Raw genomic sequence first — 14,695 nt, 5'->3', positions numbered from 1 at the left:
TAGGCCAAACTACACATCCCAGAATTCCCTTCTCTGTGTGGTTTTGTTAGGGTAGGCCACACAGTCATTCTTGTGGAAGACTTGAAAGCGGACATTAACCAGCAGTCATTTGTAGTCTCACACATTGTTGCTTCTCTGCTGGCTCATTGACATGAACCCTCCTTCAGCTTCTCCAACTCTTGGGTCAGGTGTACGTTTAGCTCCAAGGTGAAGGGCGCCAGCTTCTCCTAGAGGACGCCCAGGCCATCAAGGTCAGAGGCAGTAAGAACTCACATGGGTTCCAGCTGTGCCAAGGGATTTTAGCTAATCCTTGTTCTCTCCACTGTCCATCCATCTCTCCTTCCTGATGACATGTTCTGTGGACTTCAAGCTTCAACAACAGACAAGATGACAACTTTACAGAGATTTCTTAAACAGTTCCCATAATTACATAAGAGAAAATCTCTTGTATATAAACTTGTGATATAATATATGATATTTATATGTGATATTTAATAAATGATATCTAACATTAAACACAGTATAACTCATCACTTGGTTTTGCATCTCTAATTGGGATCCTAGTAGAAACATAACCCTTGAGTCACAGGACACCTAATTGCATCTTTAGAAACAGCACTGCAGAACACTAATTGGGAAATTCTAATGCAGTTGAGTCATTTTTTTGGATGGGGATTTTCCCACTAGTTGTGTTAGAGTAAGTTATCGCATAGCAGCATCTAATCTGCCACTTCACTGCTAGCTGTGATAAGAAATAGCATTTAAGGTTCTGTTGTGGATTGAATTATGTCCTCCAAAATGATATGCTCAAGTCCTAAACCCTGGTACTGTGGATGTGACTTTTGAAAATAGGGTCTTTGGAGATGTAATTAAGAAGTAAGTTAAGATGAGGTCACACTGGATTAGGGTGGGCCCCAAACACAATTACTAGTGTCCTCATAAGACAAGACACAGAGAGAAAATGGTCATGTGAGTACCAGACTGAGATTGGAGGTAATCTGCCACAACCAATGAACTTCAAGGATTGCCAACAACCACCAGAAGGTAAAAGAGACAAGGAAACATTCCTCCCAGCGCCTTCAAAGGGAGCGTGGCTTTGCTGTCTCCTTGATTTCAGATTTCTAGGCTTCAGAATTGTGTGATAACAAGTTTCTGTTGTTTTAAGACACCCAATTTATGATAATTTGTTAAGACAGTTCTAGGAAACTAATACAGGCTCTCAATTAACTTTCTCGATGCCTGTTCTGGTGGTCAGGGGAGTGACCTCTCACATTTCATAAAATCCATTGCAGGACAATGCTCAAAGGGACCTTGGTGAGCATCCAGGAAATCTCAGTAATTGTGTTCCTTATAAGAAGTATTTTGAATTCAACTCAGGATGGATAGTTTTTGATTATTTCACACCACTCTCAGGCCACAGGGGTTCATGCATGTTTTGTACTGATCTCAGCCTGTCCATAACCAATATTGTGGCTGGACCAGCCCTTATGGTTCTTATTAGGATTTCAGGATACTCTCAGCAATAACCATCAGGAAGCTTACATGGCATACCCGGGGTCACATAACAAGGTCACAGGTACAGTGCAGGCCTAGGGTTCTGCTTTTACTGGGGTCAAAGGTGGGGGCCCAGTGTTTTGTGGGCTCACTCTTTATTGATGAATTTAAAACACAAGAGTGGGAATTTCAATCAAGCCTGATCAGTTATAGAAATCAACAAAGATCTCTAAAACAAAGGATGGGAGTGGGGGTAGAGGGCAGCACCTGGGCCTTTACCTTGTCTTGTGGCTGGTCTTGTGTTTATTCAAGATATTCATCTTAGAAATGAATGCCTTTTTGAAGGAGATGCCTCACAATCAAAGCATAAGTCAGACACTGCATTACCAAAAGAAAAGCTAATGGTCAGGGTTTACACTACAATGTCCCTCATGCAAGATTCTGGATTGCAAAAGTCCAGGATGCTCTAGAGGGCTGAGGCCAGGGCAGCATCTCCACTAGCCTGACCAGTTATCTCCAAACAGATGCTCTCTGGGCATGAGACTGACTCTGGACAATTGGTTCTCCTTTGATGTGAGGAAGCACAACCATTTAGAACTGTCAGTTTGGCTGTAGCTCCCAGGTACACTCGAATAGAGGTCGTGCCTCACCTCCCTTTCTAAACCCTAGTCCTACTACCTTAAGGTTTTTCTGTGTCTTCCTCTCTGACCTGAGAGCTACACCTCTTCCTTTTTCCTCAGCCAGGGTCATTTACCTGAACCTGCTAGTATAAAAACTTGCTCTGTAGGTGTGCATCTGAGTCTTTCTGACTCAAGCCGATTCTATTTTTGTTTTAATTTCTATGGTGGGTTACAAGTTGAGGGCAGAGGTAGAGGTGGGTGGGTTGTGCAAGGGGTGGAAGAGGCCTTCGGGAAAGAAATACAGTTAAGATTTAGAAATATTGTCCTATCACATGAGATTCTCTCTTTCCTTTCTGCCCCCTCTCCCTCCTTCTCTTTTTATCTCCCTCCCTTCCTATCTTGATCATCCACACATTGATCTTATAATACGAGCCACATCCTTTGTTAACCACTAGACCACTATGATGTTCCATAATTCCTACTTTCTCAGGGCTCACAATCTATCAGTGATACTGACATACAGAATTTTACATGTGTCCATTAGGTGATAGGAAGATCCCATCTGTTTCCTGGGGCTCAGTGATGGTGGGGAGCAGAGCATGCCAACAGAAGAAACAGCTTAGGCCAGAATCTAAGGTACAAGAGGAACTATGTGAGCTGGGGCATGTTATGGAGATATTGAGGGATAAGACTAGGAAAGGAGGGTAAGATCCTTGAATGGACTTGAAGGACATACTAAGGAATTTAGGACTAACTATCGTTACCAAGTAGGGTGATGTCGGAAGTCCCAAAGTTCTCAAATAAGGACATGATATTGAAAAGTTCCTTTCTAAGGACCTGTACACAACATATGCTCCAGTTGGACTATATGCCACAAAGACAGGGACCATGTCCGTTTGGGTCTTGTATCTCTAGAGACCACACTGTGCTTGGTGCAGAAATGGCACTCCCCCATTGCATGTTGAGTGAATTCATGAAGCTTAGAGAAGTAATTACATGTGGCCAAAGCCTGACATTTCAATTATGATTCGAGAAGATTTATAAGAGGTAATAGAAAATAAATCAGAGGAACCTGTCCGCTCTGTTCTATCATCTTTCATATATTTATTCTAAATCCCTCATGCTATGATTAGGCCCAGAGCCCCTTGTTCTCGGTGGAAGTGGAGGGTAGCTGTAGCACCTATCTCGTATCATAAACATTGGAGCGCTTGGTGATCATCACTGAATCGTCCTCAGTATCTCCAAAAGAAACAATTTCTATTTTTTTAAATCACCCCCCACCCCCCAGTCTCATTTTCCAAATACTTAATCTTCTTTGCAGTTGACCTGGATTTTCTGTCGCCTCACCTCTTTTGGCTGCCAATATCTTGCCTGGAAAAGATACAGCTTCAGCTATAAGTTCTCCAAGGCAGCAAAATTCTGGCCAAATTACCTTTAGACTAATAAGGAAGGACTAGAAATCAGTGTAGAGAAAATGCTCCATATATAATATTTGGATAATGTTTGAGTTCTGGTCAACAAATTAATAAGAAATTACTGAATTACTATATTACTGACTTGAAAAGAATTAGAATTCAATAAAACACACAATTTAAAAATGATAAAAACTGCTTTCTGAGACTGCTTTAAATGTGAGTGCTTACTATGTAGGAGAAACTTTGTGTACTTTACTTATTTTAATTCTCTTGAATTACACTCTACTGTGTGCTTTAAGGCAGTTGTTTATTTATTTTTATTTTTCAATTACAGTTGACATTCAACATTATATTAGTTTCAGGTGTATATTTATATAACTTACAAAGCAATTTCCCAGTAAGTCTAATACCCACCTGGCACCATACATGATTATTACAATACTAGAGGCCCGGTGCATGTATTCATGCACCGGTGGTGTCCCTCGGCCTGGCCTGTGCCCTCTCGTGATCCAGGATCTCTTGGGAGATGTCAGAGAGCCAGTTTCGGCCCAATCCCCACAGGCCAGACATAGGTACCCCACCAGTGCACAAATCCATGCACCGGGCCTCTAGTATGCATATAAGATCTTTGGTTAATCTCTTCCCACCCTCCCCACTCCCCCCTTCCCTCTGAGATTCATAGTCTGTTCCATGTTTCCATGCCTGTGTATTGAGTGTCTGCCCCTGGTTGTCATTGTGTGTCAGAGCTACCGGCCACTTAGGCTTTTATATATATATATAGATTACGGACTATATTCTCTTTGAATTCTTAAAAGAACTCTAAGAAGTAGATATTTATCCCTGTGTCATGAATGAGAAGGTAAAAGTTAGAGAGCTTAGGTAATATGCCTGCAGTCTTACAGCTAGTGACTGACAGAGTAAGGACTTGAACCCACACCTGTCTGACTAAAACACCAAGGCTCTTTGTGCACCATCCGGAACTTGGGCAGACAATAGAACGAAGAGCCCAGGGTGCTGGACTATCTACTAAAATCGCCATCACCATTTTTTTGTTGTTTGTTAATCCTCACCCGAAGATATTTGTCCATTGATTTTTAGAGAGAGTGGAAAGGAGGGGAGAGACACACAGAGAGAGAAAAAACATCGATGTGAGAGAGACACATTGATTGGTTGCCTCCCACATGCTCTCCTACCTGGGGCAAGGGATTGGGGATCAAGCCTGCAATAAGCCTGAAACCAAGCATGTGTCCTTGACTAGAACTGATCCCTTGACCCTTCAGTCCACCACCTGATGCTCTATCCACTGAACCAAACTGGCTAGGGTGCCATCACCATTTATTAAACATCTATTAAGGATTAGGCTTTAGGCTATATCAGTTTCACATAAAATATCAGATATGATTTTACCTATTTTTTGCCATAAAGCTCTTTCCTGAGAATTATTATTCCCATTTCACAAATAACAAAACTGAGGCCCAGATAATTAAAATGGCTCCCTATATATATATAGCACTGAGGGAGTAGTGCTAGATTTCACCTCATTAGACTGACAATTTTGCTACTCTTAGCAATCACGTTCAAAGATGAAACTAGACCACCAACTTACACCATACACAAAAATAAACTCAAAATGGATAAAGGACTTAAATGTATGACAGGAAACCATAAAAATTCTAGAAGAATCCAAAGGCAACAAAATCTCAGACATATGCCGAAGCAATTTCTTCACTGATACAGCTCCTAGGGCACTTGAAACTAAAGAGAAAATGAACAAATGGGACTACTTCAAAATAAAAAGCTTCTGCACAGCAAAAGAAACCATCAACAAAACAACAAGAAAACCCACTGTGTGGGAAAACATATTTGCCAATGTCATATCTGATAAGGGCCTAATCTCCAAAATTTATAGGGAACTCATACAACTTAACAAAAGATAAACAATCCAATCAAAAAATGGGCAAAGGACCTAAATAGACACCTTTCAAAAGAGGACATTCAGAAAGCCAAGAGACATATGAAAACATGCTCAAAGTCACTAATCATCCGAGAGATGCAAATCAAAACAACAATGAGGTATCATCTCACACCTGTCAGACTGGCTATCATCAACAAATCAACAAATGACAAGTGCTGGAGAGGATGTGGAGAAAAAGGAACACTTGTGCACTGCTGGTGGGAATGCAGACTGGTGCAGCCACTATGGAAGACAGTATGGATTTTCCTCAAAAAACTACAAATTGAACTACCATTTGACCCTGCGATCCCACTTCTAGGAATATATCCCAGGAAACCAGAAACACCAATCAGAAAGGATATATGCACCCCTATGTTCATAGCAGCACAATTCACCATAGCTAAGATCTGGAAACAGCCTAAGTGCCCATCAGTAGATGAATGGATTAGAAAGCTGTGGTACATCTACACAATGGAATACTATGCTGCTGTAAAAAAGAAGGAACTCCTACCATTTGCAACGTCATGGATGGAACTGGAGAGCATTATGCTAAGTGAAATAAGCCAGTCAATGAAGGAAAAATACCACATGATCTCACTCATTCATGGATAATAGAGACCATTATAAACTTTTGAACAGTAATAGATACAGAGGCAGAGCTGCCTCAAACAGATTGTCAAACTGCAGCGGGAAGGCCGGGGAAAGTTGGGGGGCAGGAGGGAGGGGTATAAGAGATCAACCGAAGGACTTGTATGCATGCATATATGCATAACCAATGGACATGGGACGCTGGGGGGTGGGGGAGGCCAGGGGATAGTCAAGGGCGGGGGAAAAAAAAGACACATATGTAATACCCTTTGTAATACTTTAAGCAATTAAAAAAATAAATAAATAAAAATATATATAAAAAATAAATAAGTAAGATCTCAATTAAAAAAAAACAACAACAAAAAAACAAAGATGACAAAGCTAATATTCCTACTTTAGATCATTTTCCCCCTAGAGCAGCGGTTCTCAACCTGTGGGTCGCGACCCCTTTGGCGGTTGAACGACCCTTTCACAGGGGTCGCCTAAGACCATCCTGCATAGCAGATATTTACATTACGATTCACAACAGTAGCAACATTACAGTTATGAAGTAGCAACGAAAATAATTTTATGGTTGGGTCACAACATGAGGAACTGTATTAAAAGGGCCAGAAGGTTGAGAACCACTGCCTTAGATGGCTAGAACAGTTAATTTAATCAATTTAGTATCTTTTTGAATGGTAGAGGGAGTTGAGCGTTTCTCAAACTTTAGTATTTAGAAGAATCACTCTGGGTACCTGATTAAAATATATGATTCCTGGGCTCCTAGAAATTCTAATTCTATAGGCTTGATGAATTTTAATCTTTATGAGATACTCCAGATGTTCCTGACGCAGGTAGTTTAAGTTCTGCCTACATGTAGAGATTGAAATTTTGAGTCTGAATCCCTGGCTCCATCACTACTAGCTTCATTAAGTGAGCAAGTTACTCAATCTCTCTTAGCATCAGTTTATGTTTCTGTAAAATGAGCATGATGATGACATGTACCTCTAGGTCACGTGAGGATTAAATAAAGCAATTCATGCAACATTTAATGTGTTTCTGGCTCATAGTAAAAGCTCAATTAATGCTAACTATTATTATATTCATGATAAGTTAGTCATTTAGAGAAAAAAAAAAAGAATATTCTCTCTACTAGAAACTTTTTGTCTTTGCGACTATGGTCATGGGGGTTGTGGAAAGAAATTAAACTGTTCCTGGAAAGGTCAGTAATACAGGCTCCCCGACCCCCCCCACACCCCTTTGAGGAATCTTTCTCATATGTTCTATTTCCTTTTTTCTTTTGTTAGTGGTATTATTCTAACTTTGGGATGCCAACAGACTCTGTGGAAAGAAATTCCTTTCACACTGATAAACACCAAATGGATCTCTGGTTGATGGGGCTCTCAATTTTCTATAGACCCTGTAAGGGCTGCTGGGAAAATTTCCTTTCCTAGGGCTTTTTAAGAGAAAGGATAATGAAGAAACAAAACTCAGAAAGTTTAGAACAACTTTCTCTTCCCTTCACTCACCCAGGTCAGAGATGCCAATACCCCTTTGCCAGACGGAGCCCTGCCCTGGACTAGAAGCATAAAGACAGGAACCACGTAGGTTTCCATTCAACCCCTGGGAGTTCAGGGCTGGGGCCAGATTCCCAAGCACAGATTCTGATGAAAATTGCCAGTGGATCCTGCCCTCAGTTGGGATAAAATCTAAACTCTTCCACTGGGTATAGGAGTCTTCAAATTTCTTTGTCTGAGTTCTTGCTTACCTTTTAAAATTCCTTTCCTGCCACTCCCGTCTGTTTGATCCTCTTTATTTCAGATTTTGTTGTTGTTGTAGCTTTATTTTCTCTCCATTCTAGAAGTTTTTAATGCTGTCTCTCTGTCTAAACATTTTTCTTCTGCTATTTCCCCCTTCAGATTGTCTTTGGATCTCACTTGGATGCTCTTTTCTACGAGAGGTCTTCATCAGGAATCATTTGCTCTCCTATGTGTTTCTATAACCTAATAATGGTTGCTCTCACAGTTAGCAAAATATAACATTACTGACTTTTGTAATTGTCTCCCTTTACTAGGTCATTATTACCTTAACTTTGTCTTCTATTCACTTTCTATCCCCAGTACCATGGGGACAGATGCAAAGTAGAAACTCACTATTTACTCAGTGAATACACGTTGTCTCCTAGCATCTGCTGGAGCACCTCCACTAATAGGAGGCATTTCCTCCTGAGGCTGCCGGATTCACTTTTGGAAGGTTCTACTTATTTGAAAGTTCTTCCTGACTCATGAGCTCACATGGGTGTTTCTGTAACCTGCCAGGACAGGAAAACGCCACAGTCTTTGAGGCTGAGGCCACATTTCTGCTCCTGCCATCATTCCCAGTCTTGGAAAGGCTCTCTGGTGAACGATGCAAGTGCAAAATGAAGACTGCTTTTCTTAAGGAAGGGCTACTAGATAGAGAAGGAATTGCAAATGTTGAAAGAGTAAAGCTGACATTGCTATTTTCTTATTTTGCAAGCAAGAGAGGCAAAAAGGGGTGCTTTGGGGGTACAGGCAATGGGTGCCCTTCAACAGGTCTCCCAAAGCAGGAGGCTCTGTGGCTGGAACAATGGAGTTGGGAATTTAACAAGACTTTGAATTGTTCTAGAACATTCCATTCATGAATGAAGATATTTGGGTGAAGGAGGTAATGCCCTTTACTTTAAAAATGAAGTGAGAACACCAAGAAGGTTATCACCTACTCTGTTCCAGGTGGTGTAGGGGTTATGACTTGTAGTCCATAAGTTTTTTCCCTCCACCCTAACCTGAGGAGAGAGATTTAATTATAATTTTACAGAAGAGAAACAAATTTCATAAAGTAATTGACCCAAGGTGACACAGTTAATGTAGGGTTGAGACCCTTATTCCACGATTTCCCATCACTTAAAGGAGTTAAATTCATTTCATTTTTACAACATGCAAAGCATATTGTCATTTATATAAACACAATAGTTCCAAATATAAGACTCCAGCCCCCTCTCCCCCTTTGGATCACATTCTGTCCTTTAAATTATCCTTATTTGAGAAGTGTGTGTGTGTGGGGGGGGGGGGGGGGGGGGGGATGAATACAATGGTATCTAAGTGCTCAATTACATAAAACAAAAGGACCTAAAATAGTGCCATTTTCTTCACTACTGGCTACATGTTTTAACATTGCAATTAAAGCACACTCTGAGTTTCTCAACTTCAATCAGAATGTCCCAAGAAAATGCCTGAACGTCAGGGATAAATGTATAGGTCTAATGAAACAGCTATTTCAAAACTGATAGGAAGAGAAATCTCTATACCAGGAACAGTGACCATTTTCTTCAAAATAACTAATGTAAGAGCATACTGTGTGCCATTATTCTTCCTTTTCCAGGCCCTGAGACACTGAACCGACAGCTTCACTGGGCCTTGGGCAATTATTTTTCGAAGGTGTGACCACTGTCGCTGTCCTATAACTCAAACACCCACAGAGAACAACGGTATTTGATGAGTCTGAGGGCTGCCAGAAAGCCCTGGTCAGACTGTAGAGATGCAGCTGTACTCAGAGTTATGGGATCAGATAATGAAGTTATATCTGTCTTTGGCATTAAGATCATAATTTTCATAGAACAAAATTTGGTCCTTGAAAGAGAAGTCACGAAAATGGATATTTAGGGCCCATCCTGGACACATGGTCAGGGTGGCAATTATTTTTTGTGTGGTTTCTTTCTAATGTCCTTGAGCTCCTCATTTTCCGGCAACTTGACAACCAAGGCACCTTTCTGTAGCACCAGACCCGATACCCATTCATTTACCCCCTCTCTTCTCTACATGAACTTGATTCTATTGAAACCAAAACTGCCCTAGCTGGTTTGGCTCAGTGGATAGAGCATCGGCCTGTAGACTGAAGGGTCCAGGGTTTGATTCCAGTTGAGGGCACATGCCTGGGTTGCGGGTTCAGTCCCCAGTAGGAGATGTGCAAGAGGCAGCCAATCAATGATTCTCTCTCATCATTGATGTTTCTCTTTCTCCTTCTCCCTTCCTTTCTGAATCCAATAGATATATTAAAAAAAAAGAAACCAAAACCTTTCTTTCCCCTGCCTCAGCCCCATTCCAGATAATTGTGCTAATTTCTAATAAATTCATTAATAAAAGATAATGACATTTAAGAAAACTTGCATTTTAAAGGATTAATCCCAGTGGTGGGAGAAATTTGGGGAATTTCAAGCACAGTCCACAAAAGGACCAAAAACTGTTTTTATTATATACCCAAACTGCACAATCTATACTAATAATAGGGTAATATGCTAATTAGGGCAGGTGTCTTCCGGACATCCATCGGATGTCCATCTGGACAAAGCCACAGTGACTGTGAGGCCCAGGGTTCAGGTGGCCATGGGCTCAGGCAGCTGTGATCCCTGGTGACTGTGCGGCCAGGGGCTTAGGCAGCCATGGGCTCAGGCAGCCATGAGCCCCGGTAGCTGCAAGGCCCAGGGCTCAGGCCTTGCAGCCGCCATGGCTGGCATTGGCAGCAGCAACAAGGTGATGGACAGCGCCTTCCCCTAATCAGCTCAGTCACCTCCCACAGAGGGAGGCCAGACTGCGGCTTAGGCCCGCTCCTTGTGGGGAGTGAACCTAAGCCATCAGCAGTGCATCCGCTGAGGGCTTCTGGACTGTGAGAGGGGGCAGGCCGGTCTGAGGGACTCCCCCCCCCCGCCACAAATGCACCGAAAATTTTGTGCACCGAGCCTCTCGTCCTATATAATAAAGAGATAATATGCTAATTAGATTGGATGGAGGAACGACCTTCTGGAACAACCAGTGGGTGGGTCCGTGAGGCAGCCCAGGCTGTGAGGGCTGAGCCCCTTGCATGAATTTCATGCATCGGGGCCTCTAGTAGAAATATATGAGTCATAATTATAACCTGCATAGGTAATTTAAAAATTTCTAGTAGTTACTTGTAAAAGGAAGAAGAAGCAGGAGAAATTAACTTTAACAATGGTATATTTGACCCAATATATTCAAAATATTATCCTTTATATGCATAACCAATATAAAATTATTAATGAGGTACTTTACATTCTTTTTGTTCTAAGTTTTAGAAATATGATGTGTATGTTATATTCCCAGCACATACTAATTTGGATGAACCACATTTCAAGTGATCAAGAGCCACATAGGGATATGGCTACCATACAGGACAGCAAAATTTATACTCAGAAAAAAGAGCACATTTTCTGTATGTCTGTGTGGAGATACGACACGAAGGGGGAGGTATGTGTGTGTGACATTATCAAGAGTGTGATGCGATGGTAGTTGTGGCAACCAAAGTCAGAAGAGTGTGTATGCATTTAATTTGTAGTGGAACTTAGGAGGCAGTGTGGTGTAATAGAAAGGCTGTGTAATTTGGACTACGATTGAAACTCTGCCGGGTGCTATTGGCCACATTACATAAACTCTCTGAGCTGCAGGTTACTTATTTATAGAAGAGAGTTAGTAATAACCACTTTAGAAGATTGCCGTTGAGGAACTGAATGATAAAATACACAGGAAAGCACTGAGTGGAGGCTCTCAATGAATGCCAATCTGCCTGTTCATTTCCCCTCTCCCTCTCAGGACCCTTTACATTTTTTTCTTCTCATCTCCCCACCACTTACCCAAACCTCCTCTACTTAAAATGCTAGTTCAATTCTCATCTTCTCCTTGAAACTTAAGGCTAGATGATGGATATATGGAAATTTATTATAATAGTCTCCCTACTTTGAAATATACTTGATATTCTTATAACAAAGTTAAAATAAATGTAAGAAGTGTAATTTTCAACTTAAAGACAATGAACAGCAGTGGAAATATTTTAAGGATGAAGTTTTAAGATTATCACTGGTGGCTGTGTAGAGAAAAATATTGCTGGAAATAAAAAGGGATTTCAAATGGAGAGGGAGAAGACTATTATTTCGTCTATAATGGCATCATTAGCTAGTAGGGAAAGTGGATGCATTTAAGCATGTAGAATAGAAAATCATCAGATTTGGTGATGGAATATTGTGACATTTCTGGCATGAGCTATGAGGTAGATGGTAGAGAAGGTGAGGAGATAAGAAGAAAATCAGGAGAGTGTGATGTTATAGAAACCAAAGAAAAAGGCAGTCAATGTTGACTGCTGAGGAAAGCTCAAGTGAAATGATCACTAAAATTAGGAAAACAGAAATTATTTGTAACCTTACCTTGAGGACTTTAGGTGGGAGTAATTGGGAGCCAGTTGGTTATAGGTTGATTCAGTTATAGGCTAAATATTGATGTCTTCTCCCAATTCATATGTTGAGACCCTAATCCTCAATATGATGTCATTAAGGAGGTAGGGCCTTTTGGAGGAAATTAGGTTTAGATGAGGTCATGAGGGTGTAGATAAATTTGTTGATATGGTGTTGGGAATATCTATCCAGTGGCTTCTAGTGTGTGTGTGTGTGTGTGTGTGTGTGTGTGTGTGTGTGTGTGTGTGTGTGAAAACATAAATAGAACAATAGTAAATTTTTATGGATGGTTTATTGACAGCAGGTACTGTTTTAAAATATTTACGTGTACTTATTTATAACTTACAATAACCTTATGAGGCAGGAACTATTATTCTGTATTTGCCAATAAAGAACTGAGGCACAGAACTCTTCATAAGTTGCATTTAGATAAATTTCTGGAACCTGAATACAAATCTAGACAGTTTTCTCTTAGAGCTCACAATCCTAAATACAAGCTAAGGCCATCCACTGATGTTTAAGGGGACATAGGAGGGCCAGTCATCTAAAGAGAGTGAAAGGCAAAAAGAGTTTCTGCAGATACTGATCGGAATGCACTGATTGTAATAATGTGATAAGATCATAAGGGATGTCAAGAGCTCAGCTGAGACTGGGAATTACAAATTGAAAGTGCTATCAATCAACCTGGTGATATGATTTGCTCCAGGGAATCTCAGCCACTTGAATGCAGGCACTGAGAAGACAGACTACCGGGTTTTTCTAAGGTTAGGACTTACCAGGTGTGGCAGAATGACAAAAAGACAACCGAGAGTGTGGGTGGCTGTAATGTTCTACAGGGAAAGAGGCTTAGGGAAATATATTTCTCTTGTTAAAAACCTCCTTCTACTATGGTAATGTTTTTTTCTCTCACTGGTCGTTCCTGACAAAATACTGTTTTAGAGAATTTAGTATATGCTAGTCTTTCTGCTACAGGCTAGGTATGTTAAACTAGGCCTTTGCTATTTATCTACTATTAATGACATTGGTACCAAAGATTTCATCTAAAAAGCAGTGTTTCAGATCTTCAGGTGCCTTTGCTCTGCCTACCTATTTACTCCTTCTTGGTTACAAAGTCATGTTTTTCATTATTTTCAGATTTCTTTTATGTCACTTACCTAACAAGGTAAAATTGGCATCTGAGAAGAATAAAAACCAATTAAATATAAAATTCTGTATTCATCATAATGACCCATCCCAGAACACCTTTAATAATTAAGACTTGGGTAATTGATTAGCTCTGAATAATATTCATGTTTGATTAGACATTAGCTAATCATCAATATACTATGAAAAACTTTTATTATGAGTCTGATGGACTGAAATTGAAGATTGGAATCTGAATCACAAAATTTTGACATAGTTAAGCAATGAGATGAATCCTAAGAAATGCTTTTACTTTGAACCTATTAATGCAATGTGTGCACATTGACCAAAGGCTATAGAATTGTTAGAAATATAGAATCTTGGGCATCATTCCAAACCCACTGAATCAGAATCTGCATTTTAATAAGGTTCTCAGGGAATTTATATGTCTATTGCAGTCTGAGAAGTACTGGTCTAGGCCATCATTATAGAAATTAAGTGTTATGATAGATTTAAATGTGAGCTCAGATACAACACCCATTGGCTTTTATGTTTTCCATTTAGAGATGAACTGACAACATTGATGCCTGATATTTTTTTAGGTTAAAAGCCTAGTGTGAAAGGAAAATGGGGAAAGAGACCTGGGGTCTCACTTTATTTTAGACTGATGTGAGTAGATGTAAAAGCATTCATTCACAATTCTGGTATTATTTTCTTTGTAGTCATAATCTGGCTTTCCTCTTTTCTTCTGCAATGTTCCATGCTTCTCAACTTAAAATCCCTGATGGGCAAAAGCAATAGCTCCTAGACTCTCAGCAGCCTAATATTTTTTGGGTAGAAAAAGAGTTAACCCAAAAAGACATAACAAATTGGTAGGATTTTTATGATTGAAGAAAATTTGAATATTATTACATGGGTCTACAAGTATTGAAATTGTTGACATTTTTTAAATGATATGGAAGAATAATGGTATGCTGACTCAGATGAATTAATATGATTAACCTTCAGCCAAGGCATGTTTGAAGCAAGGAGGTGAATCTGACTCATTACTTTTTGGTTCTGAAGCAAAGAAGGATAATGGCATTTGCTCTGCTCATGCTCTTCCAAACATAGATCACACCAATTATGTCATTATTGCTTCTGAGCTTTTTCTTTTCCATGTGTCTTTATCAAAAGCATTAAATGCCAAGGTGAATGACCAAAAGGTAGTGGCCATTCAATATATGGCATTGACCATCGAGCTAAGGTTCTCTTTTTATTTATT

This window comes from Myotis myotis, unplaced genomic scaffold (genome assembly GCF_014108235.1).
Source record: "Myotis myotis isolate mMyoMyo1 unplaced genomic scaffold, mMyoMyo1.p scaffold_m19_p_1, whole genome shotgun sequence".
Classification (NCBI taxonomy): Eukaryota; Metazoa; Chordata; class Mammalia; order Chiroptera; family Vespertilionidae; genus Myotis; species Myotis myotis.
The sequence above is the reverse complement of the archived record's forward strand: the minus strand, read 5'-3'. Positions refer to the sequence as shown.